This window comes from Pleurodeles waltl, chromosome 4_2 (assembly GCF_031143425.1).
Source record: "Pleurodeles waltl isolate 20211129_DDA chromosome 4_2, aPleWal1.hap1.20221129, whole genome shotgun sequence".
Lineage (NCBI taxonomy): Eukaryota > Metazoa > Chordata > Amphibia > Caudata > Salamandridae > Pleurodeles > Pleurodeles waltl.
The window spans coordinates 198928789-198946874 of NC_090443.1; positions in this window are offsets into that span (position 1 = coordinate 198928789).

The following is an 18086-nucleotide window of genomic DNA, read 5'->3' on the forward strand; positions in this document are numbered from 1 at the left end:
TTGGTAGGTTTCCCTAGGTGCCGGCTGAGCTAGAGGCCAAAATCTACAGGTAGACACTTCACAAAAAACACCTCTGTTTTCTTTAAAAAATTTGGAGGTGTCCACGTTGCGCTTTGGGGCGTTTCCTGACGCGGGCGCTAGGCCTACCCACACAAGTGAGGTATCATTTTTATCGGGAGACTTGGGGGAACATAGATTAGCAAAACAAGTGTTATTGCCCCTTGTCTTTCTCTACATTTTTTCCTTCCAAATATAGGAGAGTGTGTAAAAAAGACATCTATTTGAGAAATGCCCTGTAATTCACATGCTAGTATGGTCACCCCGGAATTCAGAGATGTGCAAATAACCACTGCTCCTCAACACCTTATCTTGTGCCCTTTTTGGAAATACAAAGGTTTTCTTGATAGCAATTTTTTACTCTTTATATTTCAGCAAATGAATTGCTTTATACCCGGTATAGAATGAAAACGCACTGCAGGGTGCAGCTCATTTATTGGCTCTGGGTTCCTTGGGTTCTTGATGAACCTACAAGCCCTATATATCCCCGCAACCAGAGGAGTCCAGCAGACGTAACGGTATATTGCTTTTGATAATCTGACATTGCAGGGAAAAGTTACAGAGTAAAACGTAGAGAAACATTTATGTTTTTTTCACCTCAATTTCAATATTTTTCTTTTTCAGTTGTTATTTTCTGTAAGAAACCCTTGTAGGATCTACACAAATGACCCCTTGCTGAATTCAGAATTTTGTCTACTTGTCAGAAATGTTTAGGTTTCTGGGATCCAGCATTGGTTTCATGCCCATTTCTGTCACTGACTGGAAAGAGGCTGAAAGCACAAAAAATTGCAAAAATGGGGTATGTCCCAGTAAAATGCCAAAATTGTGTTGAAAAATTGGGTTTTCTGATTCAAGTCTGCCTGTTCCTGAAAGCTGGGAAGCTGTTGAGTTTAGCACCGCAAACCCTTTGTTGATGCCATTTTCAGGGGGAAAAACACAAGCCTTCTTCTGCAGTCACTTTTTCAATTTTTTTTGAAAATAACAAATTTTTCCCTGTATTTTGACCAATTTCTTGGCCTCCTTCAGGGGAACCCACAAAGTCTGGGTACCTCTAGAATCCCTAGGATGTTGGAAAAAAAGGACGCAAATTTGGCTTGGTTAGCTTATGTGGACAAAAAGTTATGAGGGCCTAAGCGCGAACTGCCCCAAATAGGCAAAAAAAGGCCTGGCACAGGAGGGGGAAAAGGCCTGGCAGCGAAGGGGTTAAATCACATGGGCCAATGGGTGTCTTTTTTCCATATATACTGTATAGGAAAAGCCACTCTAAAGTGTATTACGTTTAGCCTGACCAGTGTCAAACAGGAGTGATGAAGTGAACTTTCTTACCATAATAAATAGGGCTCTGTAACAGCTGTTGTTGACATTTTAATATAAGAATCAACTATTCTCATATTTATGGAGCCAGTAACCTGCGTGCCTTAGCAATCTCCCTATAACGTTATTTCACTGGCTTTTCTGAATTTGCCAGAAGGGATTGTGGCTTTTTAAACATGTTACTCAGGCCAATTGTAGGAGGCTGGCCTGGCTTATAGTGGGTACCTTGTGGTACTTACACCTTGTGCCTGGTCCATTTATCCCTTATTAGTAGATTAGAGGTGTTCTAGCAGCTTAGGCTGATAGAGGTAGCTATAGAAGAGCAGCTTAGGCTGAACTAGGAGACATGCAAAGCTCCTACTATACCACTTATATCACTTAGTACTATATCACAAGAAAACACAATACTCAGAGTTACTAAAAATAAAGGTACTTTATTTTAGTGACAATATTCCAAAAGTATCTCAGAGGATATACTCCCTTAGGAGGTAAGTAATATACACAAAATATACACACACAAACCAAATCAGGTAAGTAAATGGTTAGAAACGTAGTGCAAACACTGTAGAACACAATAGAATGCAATAAGGAGAAATAGGCCTGGGGCAACACATACCATTAACTCCAAAAGTGGAATGCGAACCACGAATGGACTCCAGGCCTAGTGTAGTGTGTAGAGGGTCGCTGGGAGTGTAAGAAAACACTAAGGGTGTCCAAGATACCCCACCCCAAGACCCTTAAAAGTAGGAGTAAAGTTACCCTACTACCCCAGAAAGACAGTAAAGTTGAGATAGGGGATTCTGCAAGGACAACAACTGACTGCAAAACACTGAAGACGGATTCCTGGACCTGAGGACCTGCAAAGGAAGGGGACCAAGTCCAAGAGTCACGCAAGTGTCCATAGGGGCAGGAGCCCACTAAACCCCGGATGAAGGTGCAAAAGGGCTGCCTCCGGGTGGAAGAAGCCAAAGATTCTGCAACAACGGAAGGTGCCAGGAACTTCTCCTTTGGTCAGAAGGTGTCCCACGGATTGCTGGAGGATGCAGAGTTGTTTCCATGCAGAAAGACCGCAAACAAGCCTTGCTAGCTGCAAGAGTCGCGGTTGAGGATTTTGGGTGCTGCCAGGGCCCCGAAAGGACAGGGAGGTTGCCCCTTGGAGGAGGAGACAGAGGGGGTGCTCAGCAACATGGAGAGCCCACGCAGAAGCAGGCAGCACCCACAGAAGCACCTGAACAGGCACTTAGAAGATCTGAGGATGACGGTCGACTCAGAACAACAAAGGAGGGACCCACGACATCGGAGTCCAACTCAGCGAGTTGGGCAATGCAGGATGGAGTTCTGGGGACCTGGGCTAGGCTGTGCACAAAGGAAGTCTTGCAAGAGTACACAGAAGCCCGAGCAGCTGCAGTTCACACAGTACACAGGATTACTGTCTGGCGTGGGGAGCCAAGGACTTACCTCCACCAAATTTGGCAGAAGGGCCACTGGACTGTCAAAGACACTTGGACCCAGCTCCTGTGTTCCAGGGACCATGCTCGTCAGGATGAGAGGGGGCCCAGAGGACCAGTGATGCAAAAGTTTGGTGCCTGCGTTGGCAGGAGGAAGATTCCGTTGACCCACTGGAGATTTCTTTTTGGCTTCCAGTGCAGGGTGAAGGCAGACAACCCTCAGAGCATGCACCACCAGGAAACAGTCGAGAAAGCCGACAGGATGAGGCGCTACAATGTTGCTGGTAATCTTCTTGCTACTTTGTTGCGGTTATGCAGGTGTCCTGGAGCAGTAAGCGGTCGATCCTTGGCAGCAGTCGATGAGGGAAGTGTAGAGGAACTCTGGTGAGCTCTTGCATTTATTATCTGGTGAGCCACAGGAGAGACCCTAAATAGCCCTCAGAGGAGGATTGGCTACAGAGAAAGGTAAGCACCTATCAGGAGGGGTCTCTGACGTCAGGGGAGTAGTCACTCCCCTTTCCTTAGTCCAGGTTCGCACCAGAGCAGGGCTGGGGGGATACCTGAAACGGTGTACACTGGCTTATGCAAGGAGGGCACCATCTGAGCCCTTCAAAGCATTTCCAGAGGCCAGGAGAAGCTACTCCTCTCAGGCCCTTCACACCTATTTTCAAAGGGAGAGGGTGTAACACCCTCTCTCTGAGGAAATCCTTTGTTCTGCCTTCCTGGGACTTTGCTGCCCAGGCCCCGGGGGGGCAGAAACCTGTCTGAGGGTTGGCAGAAGCGGTAGCTGCAGAGAAAACCCTGGGAAGTTAGTTTGGCAGTACCCAGGCCAGGCTCTATGCTGGAGACCTGGGGATGCATGGAATTGTCCCCCCAATACCAGAATGGTATTGGGGTGACAATTCCATGATCCTACACATGTTACATGGCCATGTTCGGAGTTACCATTGTGACGCTACATATAGGTATTGACCTATGTGTAGTGCACGCGTGTAATGGTGTCCCCGCACTCACAAAGTCCGGGGAATTTGCCCTGCACAATGTGGGGGCACCTTGGCTAGTGCCAGGGTGCCCTCACACTTAGTAACCTTCACTAAGTGAGGGTTAGACATATAGGTGACTTATAAGTTACTTAAGTGCAGTGACAAATTGCTGTGAAATAGCGTGGACGTTATTTCACTCAGGCTGCAGTGGCAGTCCTGTGTAAGAATTGTCTGAGCTCCCTATGGGTGGCAAAAGAAATGCTGCAGCCCATAGGGATCTCCTGGAACCCCAATACCCTGGGTACCTAGGTACCATATACTAGGGAATTATAAGGGCGTTCCAGTGTGCCAATCAGAATTGGTAAAATTAGACCCTAGCCTGTAGTGACAATTTTTCAAGCAGACAGAGCATAAACACAGAGGTTCTGGTTAGCAGAGCCGCAGTGATACAGTTAGGCACCACACAGGGAACACAAAAAGGCCACAAACGTATGAGCACTGGGGTCCTGGCTAGCAGGATCCCAGTGACACATATCAAACACACTGACAACACAGGGTTTTCACCATGAGCACTGGGCCCTGGCTAGCAGCACCCCAGTGAGACAGTAAAAACACCCTGACATATACTCACAAACAGGCCAAAAGTGGGAGTAACAAGGCTAGAAAGAGGCTACCTTTCTACACCAAAGTTTTGAAATGGCATCTGTATTGCAATTCCTCAGGGTGTGCAGCTAATAGAACAAATACTTTTACACATCAGGTTGCGTCTAAGCAAGTTTACAGGATTTGAATCCAGACCACAGATTGGTATTCATCTTCAAATAAACCTTTTTTTACAGGGACATATTCTGTTACAGGGTTGGTCAATTGTTTATTTGCGACTCTACAACTTAGATCCATTTTCCTGAAAGGGGAACATTTGGTACTTCTGCTGTTCTGACAGTGGAGCTTGGAGCCCCAGTGTCAACCAGAAAATGACACATGGTGACCCATTACATGAGCTTTTACCTAGGGACCACGTTGATCTACATCCATGGATGCACCTAACAAGCAATCCTCATCATCTGAGCTATCTGCTTAAAGAATTTCTGAAAATTCCCCATCACGAAACTGTGATGCTAGCTGAGTCACATTTGCATTTGCAATTTGATTTAAATTCTGTTGGGGAACAATCATTTGTTGTTGAGTCATCTGGGCTTGTGGTATGTGCATCCACTGTCCTTGGGGCACATTTACATTCTGCTCTTGGGGTCTTTGAATTCTGAATTTGAAATTTGAAGCTGATTATTGCCTTGCACTTGAGCAACTCCATTATTCTCTACCTGGTTATTCACATTATTAAGGGGACACTCCCTTTGCCAATGGCCCAAATTTCTGCACGCATGACACAGGTTAGCTCTCGTCAAAGCCTGGATGTCAACAACACCAGTCTGATCTACCTGAATACCACTTCCTCTACCTCTAGGTTCGAAGAAGGTGTTTCCCTGCTGTTGTACTCTTTGCATATCACAAGTGTTCACCATTATCAGTGGGCTTTGATTAGCTTTCTGTGCAGCTTTCAATTGCTTAACCATGGCCTTCTCTTTCAACTTTTTCTGCTTCAATTCCAATTCATTGCTGCAGTATTTTGCATGCCACAGAATTTCATCAATTGGTTTGTTCTACCAACAAGTCACATGCTGCTGAATCATCTCACTCATATCTGGCTTCAAACCATGTGCAAATCTGAACACAAAATGACCTATAGCGTTAGCTTCTATGGTTTCTGTACCATTGAAATGTTTGAAAGTCTGAAACAATCTCTCATAACAGGCACAAATCAACTCCTATGTCATCCTGTCAGTCCTCTGCCAATCAATGTCTTTAAGACACACATTGTTTTTCAAAAACACAATTACCTTGTAATACCTTCTCATCACTTTTTCAGATGGTGCACAAGTTACTGTGTCTCTTGGGGATTCAGGGTCTAGCCAATTAACACTAACTTTGCAATCAGTCCACAAACCACTGGGAACCACAATGTAAAACATTGTATTCAAATCGTCCCACAGGCATTTTTAAAGCTTCACAAACCGCTGTGTCTGCTTGCGTTATTCCACTGGTTCCTCTCTCAATCTCGGATAATGAATTGTAAATGGACAAAATATCACTCCTACTCCAAGCCACATGAACATAACCTCCACCTGGTATCTCTCTCAAGGGACACATTTTCACATTGGCCTCAGCTGGACTTGCTCCTGCCAGAGGCACATCTGGCTTTCCTTTCTTCTGATCTATTTTCTTCGCCCATTACCTTCCCACTTATCTATAGCTCCCCATTTCTGGACGTATGTGATCAATTCTTTAATGTGTGTTTTCATTCCAGGGGCTCTCATGTTAGCTATGCCTTTTACGCTAAACTTCAATCTGTAACTTCTCTTTAGGACTTTGATTTCTCCAAATCCACATCATATTTCTTAGCTACTTCAGCAAATTTTTCATAAGCCTGTCCTGCACCTTGAGTAATGTCTTTGCACATGAATAGCTGATCATCTTCTGTATATGTTTCTAATTGGGCAGTGTTTAAATTTACTAATATCATTTAATTTATTTCCAGTTTCATTCTGGGCATATTCAATGATCTATCTCTCTTCAGGGTCTCTTCTGTTCTCGCATTGCAGCTTGTTGTTATGTGTCGCACCTTCAGGACTCAAATTATTTAACCATTCACTCATTCGTTGTGCAGTGAAACCTCGTAAACTCACAGGATTATTCTGCAATACTTCTGCTCTTGAAGAACCTACATCTGCTAACTTGAGGTACTGAAAATAGACATATTCTCTGGTGTGTTAAAAGGTATTCCTCCTTGTGGAGTTCTCTAATTAACGTTCAGGATCTGGTCGTGTTTGGGCACAAAATAAGGCTCTCTGAGGAAACCTTGCATTAGGGCTAAATCCTGTCTGGCATTGGGATTGGATCTTCAGTTCTTGTAAAGTTTAACAGTCTTGGTAGAGAACCTGTTCTCTCCATTTCTGAGTTACTAGAATAAAATGATCTCTGCATACCAATTGGTGACATCCCAGCAGAAGTAACTGGTGTATCAGGAACTATCAGGACATTTAATGATTGTGCATTTCTTCCAAACATACCTGGAGCATACAAAGGAACAATGATAATTATAGCTACAGGAACTGCATCTGGACTGATATGATTTGTCTGATTCTGAGGAATAGTCATTCCTACACTTTGTCCTGACAAGACAGTACTGAAAATTTGTCCTGTTTGGGTTGGTGAAACATTTGCTATTGACTGATCTGGACTAAACATTTGCACAGGTTGATTTGGAATACAATTTGGCACAGGTAGCACATTAGGTGTCTGCACCATCTAATTCACATTAGAAATTGGTGCAATTGGAACAGTAAGCACACTTGAGGCTACATTTTGTGCAGCTTCATGTCTTGCTCCCACCTCAACAGAATGGTACGGAGGTGGACGATTTAACAAGATCTGATTTATAAACTCATCATGTGAATCACTTTCATATATCACTGTCTTTTTATCCTTAGTATCTGTTCTCTGCTGTGCTTAGTCTGCTGTTTTCATAGTCTTGGTTTCAGTGCTTTCTCCATCTTCACTAGAAATAGCTGGATACATTTTAACTCCTTCAATTATGTCTGCTCTCCAAGCTTTTTGCTCTTCATCCCATCTTGCCTTGCCATTTGTCTTTAATTATTCTGTACTCTATTCTCATACTTGTTTTTCAGTTCAGTCTTGCTATAAGTTCCCAAATAATAAGTGCTTCAAATTGTGCAGGTTTTGGAAGCGGTTTCATCTCATAAGGCACTTGCCTCGGATTATCTAGAATCCTTAGATTAAAAGTTCCATAACGGGTGTAGGAGGCTGGCTCAGTATAGTGATAGAGTAGGAGGTTCTAGATAACCAGATCAATCAGAGAGGTAGCTATGGAGAGAATCTAAGGCTTATTCAGAAGGGTGTTAAGCAGTTGCAAATACCATACAGGACAGTCAGTTATGTACCCACAGGAAAGAACCACACCAGTGTTAGAAAATACCCACACTAGAACTAACTCTGGTATGTCTCCTAACTGGAGATATGAGCACACAAAAATACACTTAGAAAAAGGTATGAACAAGCACATAATAGCATGTGCCCCTGAAGGGGGGCCAAATCATATACTAAGTAAATGGAGTGCGAGAATCACTCCCAACCCGAACTATTACCCAAGGACCCTTAGGACTGGGGAAGCCCAGGAACACCCTAGGTAAGTAGATAGGATTCCCCAGGCATGCATATGCAGAGTTGTAACCACAGGTCAGTGTCCAAAGGATAACTTAGGGAAGTCATGGTTGGAATTTTCGAGTTGTAGAACCCTTCCCAGAGGACCCAGAGGAAACCTGTTGGGACAAGGGAGGTTGGATAGTGTTCTCACCCGTTGATACCCAGAACAGTGGAGTACATACACCAGAAGATGCCCAGGCGGTACAGGAGGGCAATGCCCACCCTTCTTAAGATGCTTTCCTGCTGGACGGTTGGCGAAGAAGTGCAGCATCTGGAGTCCAGAATATGCAGGAAGACCCCTGGAGTTGTCTATGATCTAACCCACACCGGTCCTCAGATTGCAGAGGGGTTAGTGTCTGCAGGACCACCAACAAGCCTTGGCAAATGCAAAGAAGCACTGTAAGAAGATTGCAGGATTTGTGGAGACCAGCAATGTCCAAGTGACTCAACCTTTGCAGGTAGGTCAGGGCCAGCCCTCAGCATAAGGAGAGCCACAAGGAATCAATGGAACCTCCAGCAGGACCCTCTGGCAGTAGGCAGAGAAAGTTAGAGGAAGGCCTCAGCAGCACTGTAAAGAGGGATGCCCACGTCACAGGAGATGCAAAGAGGATGTTGTTCTTGGAGCTGGAAAGTGGTGGAGGCTGGGGCTTCTTGGAGCTAGGAGGTCTTCAGACTGAAGAGCCAACAAGCCTTGGCAATGACAAATAGACACAGTGCACAGGGACCACAGGCTTCCCAGTTGTAGGGAAGACATGTCAAACCTCTGGAGAGCCACAGAATCACTACCTGTGTTGTACAGCCTTGGAGAGTCTGTGGGACAGCAGGATCCACAAACTGGTCATCGTCGTTGAGGTGCCTCCAGATGCGGGGGAGTGTCTCCTTCACACCAAGGGAGATTCCTTCTTGCTTTCCTAAGTGCAGGCAGAGTCCCTGTGACTCCAGAGAATGCATGGCCACGGGGTTGCAGAAGTTTTGCAGAACTAGGAAAAAAAGTTGCAGTAGGAGCCTCGTTACTGGTTACAGTCTTGCTCTTAGTTCCAGCGAAGAACAGCAGCTGTTCCGGTGTCTAGGTTGCAGAAGTGTCTTGCAGAGGAGACTTGCAGACCACTCCTGAAATCTTGCAGGCAACTCTAGGGTCCCACCCTCAGGGGAGCCCGTCAGTAACCAGGAAGGGAGTTGGACACTAACTGCAGTGACCCACCTATCAGGGGGGTCAGGGACATCACCCTGCTGAACTAACCAGTCATATGCATCCAGGGCCCTCTGCTCATCTTATTTCCAAGATGGCAGAATCAAGTGGCCACCTGGCAGAGCTCTGTGCACCTCCCTAGAGAAGGAGCTGGACAGGGGCATGGTCACTCCCCTGTCCTTTGTGTGTTTTCCTGCCACAGCAGGAGGTGGGAGTTCCTGCACTGGAGTAAACCGGTTTATGCAAGGAGGGCACCAAATGTACCCTTTGAAGTAGTCTGGCCATGCTCAGAGGTCCCCACAACCCAGCCCAGTGACACCTGTTTCTAAGGTAGATGTGGTCACACCTCTCCTTTATAGGAAATCCTTTGTTCTGTCTTCCCCTGCCCGAGTGAGGCTCAGCAGCAGGAGAGCAGAATAGTGCCTGGGGTCAGCAGCAGCACAGGCTGGCATGCATACCCTGCAAGGCTGTACAGGCAGACATGGAGGATCGTCTAGGGAACCCCCGGAGTGAACGGCATCATGCAGCTAGCACTGGAATAGGTATATTGGCATGATTCCAACATGTTTGATTCCAAACATGCTTAGGTTTGATGAAGCCATTATGTAGTTGGACATCTTGTGCTGACCAGTGTCCACTACCTACCTTATGATGGCTTCCCCACACTTTCAAAGCCCAGAAAATAGAGCCTGGGGGTTATAGGGGGCACCTCTCCTTATGCAGCGGTGCCCTCACATTGAGAACCAAGCACCCTTCCCTTGGGCTGAAGTGCCTTCCTTAGGGGTGACTTATAGGGTCAAAGTGTAGTGACCATGATATAGGTCAAACCTTATATCTGGGGTGAAAGATGCATGCACCATTTCACCCAGGCTGTAATGGCAGGCCTGTAGTCACAGTCTGCATGGGCCCCAGTGGGTGGCACAACACATGCTGCCACCCATGGGGGACCACTGGTGTACCAATGCCCTGGGTACCTAAGTACCGTATACTAGGGACTAACATGGGTGCACCAGTATGCCAACTGTGGGTTGTAAAAGTTACCTGCCAACTACATTTAGGGGAGAGTACACTGGCCCTGGGGTCCTGGTTAGCAGGATCCCAGTATACTACAGCCTAAGCATACAGACACCAGGCAAAAAGTGGGAGTAACTATGTCAGAAAGGGGCTACTTTCCTACAACAGTGAAATGCTAATACACCTTCTTTCTCAGCATTCCTGCACCACTGTTCAAGTCACACAGATGCCTGAAATCCTTTTTCAGATGCTACATACTGACCTGGAGTACCGTTGGGCAGGGTTTCTATACCCTCTCTAACTGAAATACACACATCTCGTCTTAATGCACATTTTAAAGCTTTAAAGAACTTAATTTTTAATCGATTTCAACAAGTCACAATAACATTTTGTTCGAATCAGGAAATAACTTCAATCCCACAATCCTTTTCTTTCAATGTTCTCGAGCAATAGCAACCCAGCACTGTCCACCAATACCAGTGTGGCTGTACACCCATCAAACAATCAATCAAACATTTAAAGGCACTGCAAATAACCTGTTATTGATGTGTGCTGGTCCTTCGTTGTTCAGGGCCTTGTAGGTGTGGGTCAACATCTTGAACTGCCAACTCTTCTGAATTGGGAGCCAGTGTAGTTTTTTGAGCTGGGGTCCGATGTGAGTCCTTCGGGGGACGTTGAGTGCGAGTCTTGCCTCTGAGTTCTGTATTGTCTGAGGCTCTTCAGGAGGTGTACTGTGATTCCTTCGTAGAGTGTGTTTCCATAGTCCAGTCTGCTTGTGATGAGGGCCCATGTGACAATCCTTCTGGTGTCTGCTGTGATCCTCCTGAAGATCTTGCAGAGCATGTGAAGGGTGTGGAAGCAGGCGGTTGAGACTGCATCAACTTGTTTCTTCATGGATAGCTTGCTATCCAGGATGATGCCAAGGTTATGGGTGTGGTTTGTTGGTGGGACGGGTTGCCGAGCACTGTAAGCCAGCATGTGTCAGTCCATGGCGAGGTATGGTTCCCAAAGATGAGCACTTCCGTTTTTTTGGTGTTGAGTTTGAGACCATCGTCCTTCATCCAATCTGCCACCTTTATCATGCATCTGTGGACGTTAGCGTTTGTGGTGGAGGGATCTTTGGACAGTAAGAGGATGAGCTGTGTGTCATCGGCGGGGGAGATGGTGTTGAGTCTGTGTGATCTCATGGTGACAGACAGGGGGGTCATGTAGGTGTTGGCAAATGTCAAGCTGAGGGACAATCCTTGGAGGACTCCACAGATGATCTTCTTGAGCTCTGAGATGAACGTTTTGTAGACTGATCATTTGGGTTCTGCCGGTAAAGTATGAGGCAATCCAATTGAGGTCATTTTCTTGAATCCTGATGTTGTGGATTCTGTTCATCAGATTGTGGTGGGAGATAGTATATAATGTGGCAGACAGGTTCAGGAGGATGAGGACTGCTGTTTCCCAATGGTAAAGGAGGGCTCTGATGTCATCTGTGGCTGCAGATAGGGCTGTCTAAGTGCTGTGGTTAGCTCGAAATCCAGATTGGGAGGGGTCCAGGAGGTTGTGGTCTTCTAGATGTTGAATGGGTTGCTGGTTGATTGCCTTCTCAAGGACTTTTGCTTGATAGGGGAGCAGAGAAATGGGCCAGTAGTTCTTCCGTTTGCTGGGTCGGTGGATATTTTTTTTCAGGAGGGGTCTCACTTTAGCTTGCTTCTAGACCTCTGGGAAGGAAACCATGGGAATGGAGGTATTGAGAACCTTCTTGAGCTCATCGCCGGATGTTTTGCTTCCGAGGTTGGAGATGTGGTGGAGCAAAGGTTCATAGGTGATCCCGATTGTATGGAGTTCATGATGGAGACAGTATATTGCATGTTGAGGAGTTCTCAGTGGGAGAGATGTTCGAGGTTCCTGTTTGTGCATGTGAGCTGGTTGATGCTGTCTGCCTCAGAGGGTTGGCATTCAAAGTTTTCGTACATAGTCGAGATCTTGTCGTGGAAGAAGTCAGAGAGGATGTTGCACAGTTCCTAGGAGGGAGTGATGTCATTCTTGGTGGCTGGGGATTGGGGAAGTCCTTTGCGGTGCCAAACAGTTCTTTGCTGCTAGTGCATTCTTCTTGGTTTCTCTCAGGAGGCAGTGGTTCTAGTTGGTAGCGGTCCCTGAAGGCAGTGCAGTCTTCAGTTTTTTTGCTGATGCGCCTCTTTCTTTCAAGTTGTCAACAGTTGCATTTGGAGGAATGTGGTTCCTCAGTGAACACGCTTGCTCTTTTGCTTTGTTCTTTGACCTTGGCTGTCTTGGCAGGGGTGGTGGTGTTGGTGCAATCTGTGATCTACTGGGAGATGTTCTTTGCTGCTTGTTCAGGGTCATGTGTAGAGTCCTGGAGGTGGGAGTAGAGTGTTGTTACACTGGTCTTCTGATACCTTTTTCCAATTTCTTCTCTTGGATCCGGGACACGGTGCCGAGGTATGTGGGCCCAGAGATGGGGAAGTGTATGCTGTGGTGGTCAGACCAGGAGAGTGGTGGAGTGGTGTGGATGTACCTGACTCTGTCCCTGGAGGTGAAGATAGGGCTGAGCATGTATCATGCAATGTGGGTAGGGTGGGTGACATGCGGATTTGAGGCCAATGTTGCTCAAGCTTTCCAGGAGGTCTTTGAAATTGGAGTCACTGGGGTCGTCAAGTTGGAAGTGGAGGTCCTCTAGGAATATGTAGTGTTTGGAGACAATTGTTTGTAGGATGATGAGTTCCGGGAAGGCGCTGCAGAAGCTGGGGCATGGGCCTGGTGGTCTGTAGGCAAGGGTGCCTCTGATGATGCCCTCTGTGCGTTGGAAGTTGTGGTGTTCCATTACCAGTGTCGGGTCATCAGGGAATGTCGTGCGGCGGATGGTGTTCCTGTAGATGATGGCGATTCTGCCTCTGCGCTTGGTGGTTCGGTCCTAGTGTGATATCTTGTATCTCTCAGGGATGGTGGTGGCAATGCCTGGTGCAGAGGTTTCTGTGATGAAGATGACGTCCAGGGTGAGGAAGGAGATTGTGTCCCAGACCTTGGTAGCGTGCTTAACTAGTGAACTGGCTTGAGCAGAATCCACAGTTGTGTTGTGGTGGTCTCGGTTGATGTGTCGGCTGCATTGGTTGCTTCGGAGCTGAAGGTGAGGAGGCAGTGCCGGCAGGGCAATGGTCCTCTGGTGGTATGTGGGGGTGAGTGGCAGCAGTGGTTGTTGGTGTGTCTGGGATCCAGGGCTCGGAGGTCAGCAGTGGTGTATCTTCGTGGGGTAAAAGAGCCAGGGGTCCTGGAGCTGGGTACGTTCCAGGCGCGGACAGGTGCAGATGGTCTTGCCTTTGGTGCACCCATTGCATAGCCATGCTGCAACCTCAAATAAGTTGGTCCTGGGAGGAGGGAGACGTGCTGGGAGGCAGAGACTGGGCTAGGTGGGAGGTGGGAAAATAGGTGGCAGGCGGGAATGGGAATGGGGAAAAAAGGAATGAACAGAGAGAGAAAGGAGGCAAAAAGCATGAGAAAGTACTCAGAAAAACAGGGGGAAAAGAGGGAGAAAACAGTAATAATGTGCGTTAGGGAGAAGGTAGTGAGAGCGAGGCAGTAAGCAGGGCAGAGCAATGCAGCAGCAGGGGACCTGCTCCAACTGACCTCCACCAACTGACCTATACCAATGTGGCATGTGATAACATCACCCTTACTCCTTTCAGCAAGGCATTCACTTCACAATTGTCTCTTACACACATTTAATGCAAAATATTGTGAGTAAAAACCAACAATCTGTCTGAACACTACAGGATAGGGACTCAAACACTTCAAAGCCGTATAGAGATATGCTTTCACAATTACACAATAAGTGAAACTTGACCAGCAAACCTTGATACAGGTCTTTCATGTGCACTCGGGATTCACTTAATACCAACAGACTCACACTCATTCAAGGAAAACTATTAGCACTGTCAATGAAGGCTCATGACAAACACCACACTGCAGACAGTAAATTCACCAAGTGTTTACTACACTTATGCATTATCCTGGGATCTTAGGCCACGATGGACCCTATCAACAACAACATCAACAACTGTGACATAGTTTAGCAACAAGCTCCATAATCACTTGAGTATGACAACTCTGCAAAACACTTCACAACATGCGTTTTATTGAAATCTTCAGGCCAAAAGCAATGCAAGGGCAAAAGCCTATTAATACTCACACATCTGTGTCTCACAGGAACGATGCTGGAACCTCAATCTTTGGAACAAACCATGGGACAGAATTCGGAGTGGTTAAAATTTGGACTGGGCAATTACATGGAACCAATCCTATTTTCCTACACTGTACTAAAATGGCTTTCCCACCTTGTGGAGCAAACCATACCTCTGCTACCAGATTTGCTGGATCATTTCTTCCTTCTCAGGAATCAATGCCTGATGACGTCAATGGATCTTAAGGGTGTGGAAAACCAGACACAATTGTTCAATAAAAACCAATTCAATAACACAGTACGACCAATGTGGCCATACAAGGGAAACTCCAGTCAGAAATAAAGTTAAGGGGTTTTATTGTAAGTTTACACTTAGAGTCATGTACACAATTCTCAAGACAAAGTTATAGATATACAGTATCCCCAAAGGTTGACCAAGGAGACAAAATAAGTTCAGGCATACTAACATTAGCAGAATCAGGCACTCAACAAATACAATACAGATCATCAGCAAAATTACCTGATGTACTGCAAACAAGTGTTGCTCAAATTTGATAAGCATTAAGGCAATTCAAATAATCAAGGTTCAGCTAGTGTGGGCAAGCAGGAAACTTACAGATTAACCAATTAGGGATTGACATGTGCAGGGGAGAACACATGCGGGCAAAGGACAAAAAGGACGAAAAGGGTAAAAAAGAATTTGGAAAACGGTAATCTCGGGAAATAGGTCACTAGCTAACATGGAGAAAAAGTAAGTTATAAGGAAAGACGTCAGCATTTCAGAAGCTCTTCATCTGTGGCTCAGGAGAAAACTCTAAATCTTAGCAAGGCATTTCAAACGGGCAAGGGCAGAGAGAACAATACCCCTTGGAGTCCAAAGAGCTCAGCAAGCAGTATCAGATGAGGCAAACAGCTGGGAAAGGACAGCTCCTCTTGTGCATCAGGTTGTTTTTCTTTGGCTCAGACCAGATCAGTCTACAGTCTTAAATGTTCCATCCTCAAGGATGACTTCCTAAACTATCTGTAAAATAATAGACATCTATTACCAAGCTAGCATTCTCATGGGAATGAAATCTAGACACGCTGTTGCACTTCCAGGGACTCAAAGTCACAGCAGGTCCCAATCAGGGAGTGGAGCCACCACCAGCAACAGCTGGCGAGTGCTCTTAAGCGCGTTGGGACACTTGCAGCGCGGGACGCGCTGTTGCACTTCCAGGGACTCGAAGTCCCAGCAGGCCCCAGTCAGGGGGCGGGGCCACAACCAGCACCACCTGTTGAGCGCTCTTAAGCGCGTTGGGACACTCGCAGCGCGGGACTCGTGCGAGTGAAGCCCAGGCCAAGGCCAGGCCCGTCCATGTCTGTCAGTGGCAGTGAGAGGCCGGGCTGGGCCACCAAACTTGATCGCAAGGTAGGGTAAACACATTTACTATATTGACTGTTTATCTGTAACTAAAGTCATTGTTAATTCCAACACAGACCAAAGCATGGAGAAGCGTAAAGCCCAAGGGAGCCCTGTGGTAGCCGCTGCCTTATCTAAAATTCCCAAATCACATAAAACCCCGAATAGATCCTCTAACTGTGTCACCAATGAAAGTGACACCTTAATTGAAGAGGTCGAGTCCATGTTGAAAAGGAAGGAGAGACCAACCACTAAGAGACCAAAAAGTGACTCTCTTTCATCCTTTTTTAATCCCAGATCGTCCAAAAAGGGCGCAACAGCTTGCAACACAGATGCCACCATAGCATTGCCACCACCAGGGGTCAATGATGATGAAGGCAATGCAGCAGATGGGAGATCCAGCTCTTTACAAAAAACATATCCGGGTGCCCCAAACAGAAGTATAGTAGTGCATGACGTAACTTGCTCAAATCGGTTTTCCCTACTGAGTGACCTTGACCACTCTCCTGGCAAAGGCCACTCTGCCCCAAACTTAGAAACATCAGGCCATAGGTAATAACTTTCAGAGCGAAGCAGCCAACCTTATTATGGGACGCAAAACAAGAGATAAAGGATCCAAAACAAATGTTGACAGAGGTAGTAATCTTACTTCAACCAGCAGTACAGGAAATGGTTGTGAATAGTCCCCATGGAAAGAGCCCTAAACGCACCTTGCCCATCTCCACAGAGAAATGTACCGGGCGTGGGACCCATCAAGCCACTAGATAGGCCAAGAACACCCCTGGGCAGTAGCCAAAACAGTTCCAGGGAAAACAGCTACAGTCGCCCTCCTTTACACCTGCCCTCGAGTGGGAGTGGCATGGAATCCCACTGCTGGGCAGCCCCCACTAAATAAACATAATAGTGGATACTCAATTTATACGTGCAGGGTTCCAACGTTACCACCATATACCCGGGAGGATAGCCCGTCATTAAAAAAACAAAGCCATCCATTGGATAAGACATGTCAGACAATGCAGCTCTATCATACATTCAGATATCATTTCCACCAAGCGTTACACAGGAGAGTCAGGGCATTGGGACACAATTAAGCTAATGTTAGCCACCCCTGATCTGATCAAAGGCCTGATATTCCTGGAGGCCCACAATCCATTGCACTAAGCACTCCAGTCAAGGGGTACCTACTACCCCTGATAAGGGGATACTTATCACGGGTCCTGTAGAGCTATTTTCATCCCTAAGAGCCCATCTCATGGACACTACCAGCAGGGAGTGTGCAAACCTGGACAAAAAGCAGAGATCGCAGAGGAAAATGCAAGGTGCTGATCTCTCATACATTGATTGAATATAGGAAGCAGCAGCCCCCCTGAACATTATCCCACTGCCCGAGGGAGGTAACTCCCAAATGGGATCAAAAGGGTTCCCTGAACTGAATATTCTGGGGGGGCACGTACAGGATGGTAGTTCCAACATAACAGACGACACTAGAAGATCAAACACAACACCGAGCTCCACAGCTTCCTGTTATATGCTCGCAGGAACTAGGACCCTCCACCCTGCACTAATTACATGGAATGTAGCAGGCATACGGAACAAGATTGATGATGCTGAGTGGGGCTTGTTTATTGACACTTTTAGTATTTGTCTATTCCAGGAAACATGGGCTACCACAAATGTGTATAGGCAGGGGTGTATTTCATTTTGGAAGGAGGATAGCCCTTCATCTGCAGGGAGGGCAGGAGGGGGCCTCATTACGTGGGAGGTGGGAGAAGTGAAGGAAATCCATGTTGAATCAGCTGACATCCTGGCAGTTTCAATCAAGCTCAAATAGGAACTTCTGCTCCTGTGTGTTGACCTCTATAATAGACCAGGTCCTCCAAGTCAAACCACAAAAACCATCAGCCTGTTAAGTGCTCTTGTGGCAGAATTACTTCCCTCACATTTTGCCATCATAGTCGGAGATTTTAATGTGTTTCTAGAGCCTAACTCCCTTTTTTTCTGAATTAACGCAGGAAGAGGACGCCATATGGGGAATTCCACCTTTTTCTACGATGAGGAAACAGCCTAAGTCTAATACCAGGGCACTGCAGGTCATGGACCTGATGTTGATGCATGATCTACGGCCAGGAAATGGGTGCTTTTCCTGAAAGATGCTATTTACAAGAAAGGGGACAAGTCGGTCCCGGGAAATTACAGATCGATTAGTCTCCTAGATAGG